Here is a 12,173-nt window from a genome sequence, read left to right as displayed (position 1 = left end):
CATGTGATGAAGAGACTTGAATTTTGATGAAAAAAATTATTGAAAAAACTGATAAATATGATCAAATGAATGTAATTTAAACTAAAATATAAATATATTCATCAATTCACATAAATTATTATTAATATATTTATTCACCAAGTGTCACGACATATTGTACAATACTCTACTGTTATTCGAATAATATATCTTTCTATCTTATCTGAAGTGAAATTTTGACCCAACTCAATTTTACCTTATCAGAATTTTTTGATAATACAAACAAGAGGAAGATGAAGGTTGTGTTCGAGAAAAAAACTCAGGTTGTGTTCTAACCAATCTATCTCTTCGTTTTGTTTTTCCGCTATTCAATTATTGGTGGAGTTCACCCGGGCCTACTTGCATGCCCCTCCCAGCCCCATATTCATCGATTCGTTGAAGAAATTTAGAATCTACTACTAATACTACAACAATGGAGTACTTGACAGTATCAAAGCTGTCCTTTTTCCATTTCTATGCCCTTCAAGCCACTGTCTCCCTCGCTCTATTCTTATGTATTACAAACCCTTCCTCGGCTGCTAGATTAGAACCACAATCGAAGACTTCCAATACTGATTTTGTTAAAACTTCATGTGAGGTGACGATGTATCCCGATATATGCTACCAGTCACTCTCAGCCTATGCTAGCACCATCCAGACCAGCCCTCGGGAACTCGCCAATACCGCTCTCTCCGTAAGCGTCAACAACGCGCAATCGACTTCGACACTGGTACTGAGGTTGTCGAGAGAGCACGGATTAACGCGCGGAGAAACCGTTGTCATTGCTGATTGAGTGGAGACCATGAGAGACTCTGTGGATGAGATGCACCAATCGATGGCAGAAATGAAGGGTCTAGAGGGCCCTGAATTTCAGATGAAAATGAGCAATATACAGACCTGGGTTAGTGCTGCTTTGACAGATGAAGATACGTGCATGGATGGGATTGAAGCCAAAGCAATTAATGGAAAAATCAAAGACACTATTCGGAGTAATATTGCCAGAGTGGCTCACTTAACCAGCAATGCATTGGCCTTCATCAATAGTCTCTCGCATTAATCTCTTTTTTCTTTCCTTTTGGTGAAAGCAACATCTAAAAGGGAAAAATCAAATGTAGTGTGGATGTGTAAAACTAATATATATATATATATATATATATATATGCTTTAAGTGTGTAATTGATAGTGGTCAAAACAAAGGATGAATTAAACGTTTACCTTCTAGGCTGCTGTTTTTTGTTTGTTATAACCCATCCCTGCTTTTTCTTTTTCATTTTTATAATTTTACTTCCATCCCTTTTTTTTTAATTCTTTTGAGTAGACAGTTTTTTTTATGTTATACTCATGACTAGGGTTTAGCGTTCAATAGAGTTGAATTAAGTTGAGTAAAAAATTTCAATTTATTTGAGTTGATGACTCTTATTTTATAACTCGAAGTTGGCTTGAAATTTTTTCGAGTCGAGTCCAGTTTATAAAATTCGAGCCGAACCGAGTCAAATTTTTGAATTTCTATTTAAATTTAATTATTGATATTTATAATATTATGATATTATTTGATTTCAATTTAAATGACTTTTTTATAAACACATAATACATATGTAATTTTTTATATTTTTTCGTATGTGATATGCATATATCATACAAAGTTGAGAGACGCGACTCCAACTTAAAAAATCAATCCACTAATTATTAAAAATTTGAGTAATTCGAGTTACTCAAGTTGTATTTTGAGACTTGATTTGAACTTGAATTTTTTTTAGTCGAGTTTATGAAATTACAACTCGAAGTTAATTTGATTCGAGTTTTTTTAATCGAATCTAATCAACCAAATCAATTTTTTAATCAAGTCGAGTTTTGCTCACCTCTGCACGTGATAGTCCTTTCTATCATAACATCAAATGTATATCATTCAATCATAGATGCGAAAGTGGGTCGTTGAAGAAAAATTTAATTTTTTTTTGTTTGCTCGGTTCCAGGGCTTCGTCCTAATTAATTCGAATCGACTAACATCGCATACCTAGTTTTGGTGGATGAGTCTCCTTGCAAGGATCTTCTACGTACATAAATACTTAAACTTGAGACAGACTTAAACGATATCATGTTGTTACCACTTAAACCAGATCTGTTAATAGAAAATTATAATTTATACATATAAATAATTAAATTAACAATATTTTCCAATACAAATATCTAAGAATTCAAAAACTAGCTATTAAAAAGATTTAGAAATGACAGAAAATTCATGCAAGAGTTGGCGGTTGTAAGAAAAAAGAAATGGATAAAGTACTTATTTAATCATCTAACGATCACTTTGATTCAATTTTGGTCACTTAACTATGTTTTTAAACTATCACTAATGTTACATTTTGGTGTCATCTTTGTCACCCGTCGTTAAAAAATTAACGAAATTGCTGACATGGAATTACCTTATAGTCACAAGTCAATATTGTCATTAATTTTTTAATAGTTGTTGACCAAATCAAAACTTAAATGTAACATTAGTGATGATTTTGAAAAAATAGTTAGGTGACCAAAATAAAACCAAAGTAATAATTAGGTGGTGACTTATATAGTTTATCAAAAATAAATTAGATGAGTAAAAAACATATCTCGAATAATAATTAGTATATTTATAACAATTGAATAAATTTTTCAAAAACAAAATTGTTTTGACGAATAGCCTAGTGAGTAATTATTTAGTTATCTTAGATAAATATATGATTAAGTTAAAAATAAATTTATTCAATAACTATATATTTATTTGATTTTACTTTTATGATTTTACTCTATAATTTATCATATTATATATAGTATGTACCACAAGAAAATGCTCAGAAATTTTCTTATAGCCAGTGGAGAAGTCCTAAGATGGAAACGGTATGTGCACTTAAAATGCTAAATTTATTCTCAAATGGTTTAAAATTATATATTAATATAATCAAATCATCTTTTAATTTTTTACAATGATAAATTTTTTATTTAATTTTTAAAACATTATAAAGTTATATGACAATGTAAGAATAAAAATTATACGCGATATGATTTTATTACACAATGTAAAATTATTTAGTTTTATAAAAATTTAAAATTGTTGGATGAGAAAAAATAATGACTGAAATTAATAATAGAAAATGAGAAGATATTTATTGAGAAAAAATAAATAGTTAATTTCAATCATCTATTTTTACTTATCTAATGATCCTATATTTTAATAAAATTATATAATTTTATATTAGGCAAATAGATCTTATCCTAAATTATATTTTATATATTTAAAATGTTATAATTTAATTTTGATATATGAAAAAAATAATATCACAATAAAAAATAACAAGGACCAAAACAATGAAATACGTCTCATTTTTTAAACTTTTATTTTATTTTAATGGTCCAATATTTGCGATCAGAGTACATGTTATATCATAGAATGTATGTGTATATATAATAAAATATAAAACTAAAAGACATATTAATCAATTTATTAAGTTGGATATATAATTAAAAAAATTATCGACATGATTATTTATTATGACATACACTTTTTGAATCAATGCTTCGAAATCCTCCTGCATTCATCAAGCATTCTTGCATTGTTCTAAACGTGCATTCATTATCAAAACGTAAAGGACTGATAAAAGTATTTTATTCAAAAAGGGGAATATCACTCGACATATCACATCCTCATAACACTGATTCAAAATACGAAAAATGGAAGCATGGTTGAAAGAAATGGAAGACAACTTCACTAAGATGTAGAAGAAGACGGAGAACCACAAAAGCACTATGGACATCATCACAAGAAATCAAAGTAGATTGGTCAATCAGATCGTGACCAGGCTAGCATGACTAAATTTTGCAAATACCCATGGGGCGGGGGATCTGAAGAAATTATGACACCACCACCACCGAAGCTGGTAATCACACCCAGAGTTTTCCAGGGGGTACCCAGAGGACTCTTCTACAATGAAGCCATAAGCTTCCGTGATGAATCCTTTGAAAAATCCAGAAGGGTGTTGCATCCCAAACTTTAATGAAGATGATAAGTTCAAAAAACTATAGGAGAAAATAAGATAGTTAGAGGGCCATATGAAAACTGTTAAAGGGGAAGACAATCCCAATGGAGTTGATGCTATGCAATTGAGTCTGGCCCTAGGGTTGATCTTACCTCCAAAATTTAAAGTTTTTGACTTCGAAAAGTTCGAAGGGAACAAATGTCCCTCTATCAACAACACAATATTCTGCTAAACAATGATGGGACATGTAGGAAACGACTAATTTTTGATCCACTACTTTTAGGAGAGCTTGTCAGGTTCAGTTATTCGATGGTACAATCATCTGAATAAGGTTCACATTAGGACTTGGAAAGATCTCTCTATGTCCTTTCTGGAACAATATACACATGTGACCCATATAGGACCTAATTGAATAACTCCATAAAACATGGAGATTAGGGGTAATGAGGGCTTTAGACAATATTAAAAACCATGGAGAGAGTTGCAATCCAAGTGTGTCCGAGTAAGTTTATTACCCTATTCATGAACACACTAAAATCACCATGCATTAACCACATGTTGGAAGTTGGTACCAAAAGTTTCTTTGACATTTTCATGTGCAGAGAAATGATTGAAAGAGCTATAAGAAGTTGTAAGATAAGAGGCGCCAACAGCACTGATGCAAGGAATAAAGCCAAGATCAATTAGGTAAATCTCGCTCAACTGATCACTAGACCAAATCTCATAAACATGTTCCAGAAAAGACTCACATTAATCCAATTCCTATAACATATGAGAAGTTACACCCAATTCTTATCGAGAATACTCTTCTATCTACTGTTCAATTGAGACCAATAGAGCCTCCATATCCTAAAGGTTATGATGTCAATGCTATATGCAGCTACCACATTTGGAGCTTAGGATATACTATTGAGAATTTTGGGGCACTAAACCGTAGGGTCCATAATTTAATTGATTCAAGAGCATGGAAATTTGAGGAGTAATAAGACATTCTAATGCATTTATCATGATGCACTTGCATTATATCTTGTTTCAACCTTTTCTTCTATTTTTTTATGTTAAGTTTGTAAGTCCCTTGATTTATAATGACATTAAATGAAAAGCTACCTTTTGAGGTTATGAGCAATGAGAAAAAATTTATTCTTCAAGTTTTTTAATTATCAATTGAATTAGAGGATTTTCTAAGAATTTAGATTATAGACCTTTGACAAGTGACTTGATTACACTCCTCCTAAAAATAAATCCCTTTGATCTTTCACCCAAGATAAGATCCATTGATTCTATGGCCAAAGCAAAACCAATTTATTGCACTTCCTCAAAAGATAACTCCAAAGTTACACCCTAGCCTTCTCAGGCACCAAAGAGGTCTTCATCCGATAGAAGTTACAAGTATAGTATGAGTCTTCATACAAATAGGTAAGATGAGTTATTTGTTGTACATGATATTACTAGACTATTTAGATTGTAGTTCTATTTAAGATATTTGATGATGATTCATATTCTAAATAGTTGGAATGGTGGAATATAAAATTTAGCTTAGGCTAGTTGCTTTAAAATTGAGCTCTAAAGATGAAATTTCTTAACATTTAATGACACTTAGACTATAAAAGATTTTTCTTGATAAGGATAAGAAATCTTGGTAGATAACGTGCTATTAATGAAAGCTAATTTTAATATTACTGGGGGTACTCTGCTGAAAGTAATAAGTTATTAATCTTCGGAGGTAATGTCTGAAGCAGCTATGGAGGTAATGTACAAGATTTATGAAGTGAGTTCCATTCAAGTTGTCATGTCAAAGACTTTCTAATATTTGAATTCCCTAAATTAGAGGTATTCCACTAAAGTAATAGGCCACATTGAGAGCCATAACTTTTATTAATAGGATTACATTCAGATCATGCCACTAGTCACTTTGAGTAGAGATTGTTACACCCAATTTAGGGACTAAATTTCATTAATTTAAAGAATTGAATTAAAGTCGTAATAAGGGAAAAGTTTATGAGTAAAATGTTTGATTTTGAAGTATGATGGTTTTTTTTTGCAAGCTTGACGATAGTTGAGGGACCCAACCCTAAAATTCTCCATCTCTTATCAACTAAAGAAAGAAATAATAACAATAATAATAATAATAATACTAAATAAAAATATTTTTGTTGAGGATGAAACTGTAGGGTCTTGAGCCCATGTGCATCAGTAGTACAACCCTCACCACTACCACCTAGGCTAGGTTCCTATTAGTTTTAGATTATTAAAACTCATTTTTTATTAGTTTTGGATCAGCTAGCACCCAAAAATCCCATATTTCCCTACCCAAACCCTAACCGTTGTAGCCCCTCCATCAAATCAACGTCGTCTGACCATTTTTAGAGCGCACCGTCACCCTCATATGACTCGTCGTAAATCGATGGAAAAAGTCCAAGTGTCATCGTAGTGTGATTCAAAATCAATCAGTGCAAATCAATGTTTTAATCAGCGTCAAAACTCCTCCCCATCACCTCAGTTAATTGCAAAATTCGCAGCCAACATCGTTCGTTTGCATCACCGCCAACTTAGTTGGACTCGTCGCCTCTCTGCGCTCAAAACTCAAATGAGACCATAAACCATCGTCACTCTATTATCGATCATTGATTTGGTGATGTCTTGGTGCTCCCGGAGTAGTCGATTGCCACCTCCAATCCGGTTGTCCTTGCTACGCAATGCTACACACCATTGTGTGCATGTGGGGCTCATCCTCTAGTCGTAGCTCCTTCTAGAAATAGTTAAAGTGGATCAAACTGACCCAACCCGATCTGAACCAGGTCTGCTTGATCCGACCGAGTCAACTCAAATCGAACTGAGTAAACTCGAATCAGTATGACCCATTGACTTTGACCTAAACCGTTAACTTTGACCTGACCATTGACATGCCAGTTATCTTTGACTTTAACTGTTGACTTTGACCACTGATTTTGACCAAAAAGTGAATTTTTTTTAAAAGTCACATCTTATGTTTTTCGACTTCTTGAGTTCGAATCCGAAGTTCGTTTTGCCAAACTTGAATTCGATAAGCTATTTTTCTACATTTTATATCCTAATTCAATACAAATTTTCACGTTTAAGTTATGTTTCTAATGTAATTGGTTTTGCCATGTACTCGAGACATTATGGGGCATGGAATTAAAGTTGTAGGGTGATCAAATAGTGTTTAATTGGTTAACCGATATGGCTTAAAAATCTAGGTAATGCTACCTCTATGCATGCATTATGGAACATGTTGATACTGGATAAATGCATGGATGCATATGATGCGTTTATTATGCATGTTTGGTTATGGTTGGACTCGAACTGAATACGGTTTAAGTGATAAATTGTTTAAGTCTCGATTGAATTGTACAAGGGAATTGGTAGTTTGATAAGAAATAAATTTAAGGTTATTTATTAATAGACAAATGAAATAATTATAGAAATTTGAAACCCTAAATATTATATTTAAACATTTTGATGTCAAAAATATTTGAAAAAAAAATTACAAAAATACCCTTATAAAGTAAAAACGAGAACAAAATTAACTTGAATATTGGAATTAACCTAAAAAGTCATTCTTAACCTGATAGAACTACATATCCACCAATTAAACTCATGACTTGTTTGGAAGACCTGTAAATTGGTTCCTAATCCTCAAGATTAATAATAACTAAATAACCCCAAAAAGTCATCCTTAATATGATAGACTACTTATTATCTTGATAAATACTCGGTTTGTTTATAAACATATTATTTATCGATTTTAAATTCTTGAGGCGATAAAAATATTAGAATTTTTATTTTGGAATAATTACCCGATGATTAAATTACTGAAAATGATATATATATTTAATTGAATCAAAGAAAATAACTAGAATACCTTGAACTCTAAGATGACCGAAGCAATCTCGAGTATAAAAATGACTTGACTACCTTCATGACCTAGAAATAATTGAATGTTATTTGATAATTTGGGAAACACTGAGAAAACCTAAGTATTATATCTCCATAAAGATTGTGGAGTACGACTCAAGTACGTCGGTCATGTTGGATACTGCTGCAATACATAAATAAGACAAATTAGAATACATACAATTCCTCAAGATCCGTTCAACGATGGTTCTGGAGATGATCAATTCGACTAGCATTGTCAATATTTAAAGTATGAATCTTCTTGAAGTGAATCGATTGGAGTGGTTAACAGGTATCGCAGTAATGGAACATAGTAAATCATAGTTTCACCATGATTGGATTAACTTGCTAAGAATCCATTAGAAATCAAAGTGTCTAAAATATCGTGATGGTATAAATAATGGAATCGTTCTGGTTATATATGAAATCTTAATTTATTATGATGTAAAAGTTCTTAAATACCTTGTTAATACACCTGCAATCTTAAATGGTCATGAAGCATCAATCTCAAAATGTCTATTTAGATCTATTAGCAATTAAACCCCTTTTAGTAGGGATCCCATTTTTAAAATCCAATCAACTTGCAGAAGCTCATGTTACTCTTCCTGATAATTACTGCTTGCCTCTAAAAAATTACTAAATTTTTTAGTGTGTTCCCCATGTACTATATGATTGTGTTAACGGTCATTGAATGTGATTTGATACTAATTTACCGAGTCTTTTAATTGTTCAAAATTCTGAATTGCTGAGTTATTGATTTATTAGTTGTGAACTATGACTACATGATATATATCTTTTGGCTACCTCTTTGCATTGGAAAATATAATTATGCCTGATTTATGGATCATGGAATTTATTGTTTACAATATGAACAGATTATTGGGATACTGTCTGGGTAGGATTATGGACTATGGAGGGTCAACTTTGATAAAGTTGTTAATTCCTTACTTACCTAAGGTGACCTTGAGTAGGCTCTCAGGCCCCAAGACATTCCCTTAGGTTGGATCCTATATCCATTGGGCCAAGGGTAAGTCCTTATGGATGCAGTTCTTGGGAATTACATATGCTATCCGAGAGAGGGCGTTTATGTGATTTAAATAACTACATTGCCATTTTTACAATATTTTATTGGATCATGATTTGATATTATAGTTTACTGTTCAATTTGATTTCTATTGGATACTATATGGGTAGGAGTCTGGAGTACAGAGGTTATGCTCTGATAAAGTTGGTACTTACTTCCGGACCTAAGGTGACCATTAGGTAGGCCCATAGGCCCCAAGGTTCTCTCTTAGGTTGGCTCATTTGTTGTATGCTTAGGGTAAGCCCTTATGGATGCAGTTTTGGGGGACTGCATATGGAGTGTTCGAGTGAAATGTATTAGAGTGATTTTAAATATTTGTTTTACTGAAATAAAATAATACTATTTTTAATCTATGATTTTATTTAATATGGTTTTGTGGGAACACAATAGACATCCTATTCCAATCTCCTAAACTTAGTCCTCTGAACTTTTCCTCTAAATTGTAAGATTCCTATCTTTTACTTGAAGAAATATCAGTTGAACCTCAGCTTATTATGAAAACTTGTAGATTCTTGAATCAATAAGAAAATTTGTACGCTTGTTAATTATTTGCATGTCATTCAACATCATCTGGTAGTTATGAATTATTGAGCTTCCCAAAGCTCACTCTGTTATTCTACATTTCAGGTTAAAAGATCGATCTAGTGTAGCTATCAACTTCTGTTATGGGAGTTTCTACGACTTTGCTTATAGAGTATGGTATAAGTGTAATTAGGGGCATGTAGGGTATTTTTATTTTTATATTGAGTCGATAACTTTTATGATGGGATGTATGAATGAATTCTGTTTTACAATTTGAAAGATTTCTACACTTTTATTTTTATATGTTTTAATAAAACTTTAAAATTTCTATGTTAATTTTATTGTGGGTCACTATAGTAGCCCTAATGTGACACCTCGGATTGGATCAAGTCAATCGTATCGGTCTAAGGGTGTTATATTCAGTGGTATGAGAGCTTAGGTTGAGTCGAGCCTTCTAGGTAGATCGGTTGATCTATTGTCATAGGATGTCAGGTTTGTACATACGCTTAGATTACGATCGTACTATTCTGAGCCAGAACTACGATGTTGAGTCCTCTATCTGTAATAAGTATAAGTAAGTATTCTATCAGTTAGGGCTCGACCTATGCATAAAAGAATATAAACAAAATTCATTTAAATTCTGTAAAGAGCCTCACGAGTAATGTGAGACTTACTTATCTGTGAAATTCTGACCCGACTTCAAATATGAAATTGGAAAATGTTACTCACTTTACGAACCAAACCTCGTAGATAAGGTAATGATTATTTCCACAAGGATAATTTTATTCAGGTGTTTGAATTACGATAAGAAAGAGTTCTGACGAGAAAGCATTTTCAGTTGGTTAAGGTTTAGTAGAGGAATCATAATCCTGTAAAAGCTACATGGAGATATTGATGAATTACGGAAAGCTTCACTTATACTTTTATGTGAATTAGATGAATTTCGAGGATGAAATTCTTCTAAGGGAGGAGAATTACCATTCCCCAATTTAGGGACTAAATTTTATTGAGTAATGTGTGACTTACTTATCTGTGAAATTCTGACCCGACTTCAAAAATGAAATTGGAAATTGTTACTCGCTTTACGAACCGAACCTCGTAGATAAGGTATGATTGTTTCCACAAGGATAATTTTATTCACGTATTTGAATTACGATAAGAAAGAGTTCTGACGAGAACGCATTTTCAGTTGGTTAAGGTTTATTAGAGGAATCATAATCCTGTAAAAGCTACATGGAGATATTGAAGAATTACGGAAAGCTTCTGTAATACCCCAAAAATTTGAATTAAGACCAAAATGAAAATTTTGAAAGTTTGATGGTCAAAGTATAAAACTTGGGAAAAGTTTGAGGAATTAAGTGATAAATTTCCTAAAAATAATTTTATTCCATAAATAGATGGTTTACTCTTGAGAGTGGGGTTTTTTGGAAATCATATTTTTTTCGAATTTGAATTTTAGTAAAGAAAAATTTGAAAGGGCTAAAGTCCAATAAGGATCGGTAATTCCGATCGAATTGAAATTTTACAAAAATTTGAAGGATGCTATAAATTTGTTGTAAATATTATTTTAATATTTTAATATTTTGGATCAGAGAAATTTGGTTTGGAATTGTGCAATTTTTCAGATTTAATCGAAACTGTGGAATTTAGTAGTGACTAAAACGAAAGTTTTGGAAATTCAAGGGGAAATTCGGAAATAAAAGTCAAAATAATTCAATTTTGACTTTGTAATATGATAATGATCAGATGGCTTGGTTTTATGGTAATTATGAAGTTTCATTAAGGGTATATTGATATTTTCCCAAGTTAATGATTTAAATATGATTTTAAAAGATGATAAGCATGATATCAATCTAAAATATCATGCCAATGTTCATCTTCTCCAGCATCTTCACGTGAGAAAGCTTCCAAGGTAAGAAAAATATTTATTTTCCATTTCTGAGCTAATTCCTTTGGAATTGGAGTTAGGTCGTGAGATAGGAAAGTGATCTAAGCGAAAAACGCTATCATTTGGTACCAATATTGCTTTCTAATCTTGTTGGATTTCAAAGATCTCAAATCTAAGGGTTTATGTTCATGATAGGATTCATGAAATTGATGATGAATCTTGATGTTTTAGAGGTTGTAGATTCATTTTCAAGTTTGATTTATGGTTATAACACGTTCAAACTTCCTAAGAATTGATTTATGTTTTAGAGCTAATTCTTCAAAATTCGGCCAAATCATAAGTTGGAGAAATTTGTGTTTTGATGAGAGTTAATCAAGGATTTGATTCTAGAGATGCTAAATGGTTGATTTCTTGTGTTTTTATGGGTTTTAAAGAGTTAAGTGATTTGAAAGAATTGGTTGTAAGAATTGATGAAGAACGTAAGATTGAAATTAAAGAAAACAGTTTGGATTTTGAATCTGAAAGTAGGTTCTAAAATTCATCATATATTATATAAAAATAATTTCGAGGTTATTTTTATATATTGTGTTCATATATCGATCTAGTTTTGTTTAAAACAACCGGGGATCAATTTCATGGTGTGTACAAAAAGATATGAATTTTTAACCAAGGAAAGGTCAGAAAAATCGGACAGCAGATTCTGCAAAACAGATTCTGTTGATCAACTTTGCAAATT

General features: G+C 31.8%; 1 pseudogene; it reads left to right on the top strand.

The window, feature by feature from the left end:
• The first annotated feature begins 410 nt into the window (after positions 1–410).
• On the top strand, positions 411–1,118 carry LOC120171874 (annotated as a pseudogene).
• Positions 1,119–12,173: the final 11,055 nt, after the last annotated feature.

This window comes from Hibiscus syriacus, unplaced genomic scaffold (assembly GCF_006381635.1).
Source record: "Hibiscus syriacus cultivar Baekdansim isolate YM2019G1 unplaced genomic scaffold, ASM638163v2 tig00111837_pilon, whole genome shotgun sequence".
In the NCBI taxonomy this organism is placed as follows: Eukaryota; Viridiplantae; Streptophyta; class Magnoliopsida; order Malvales; family Malvaceae; genus Hibiscus; species Hibiscus syriacus.
Note: the sequence above shows the minus strand (reverse complement) of the source record. Positions and strands in the feature narration are given on the sequence as shown.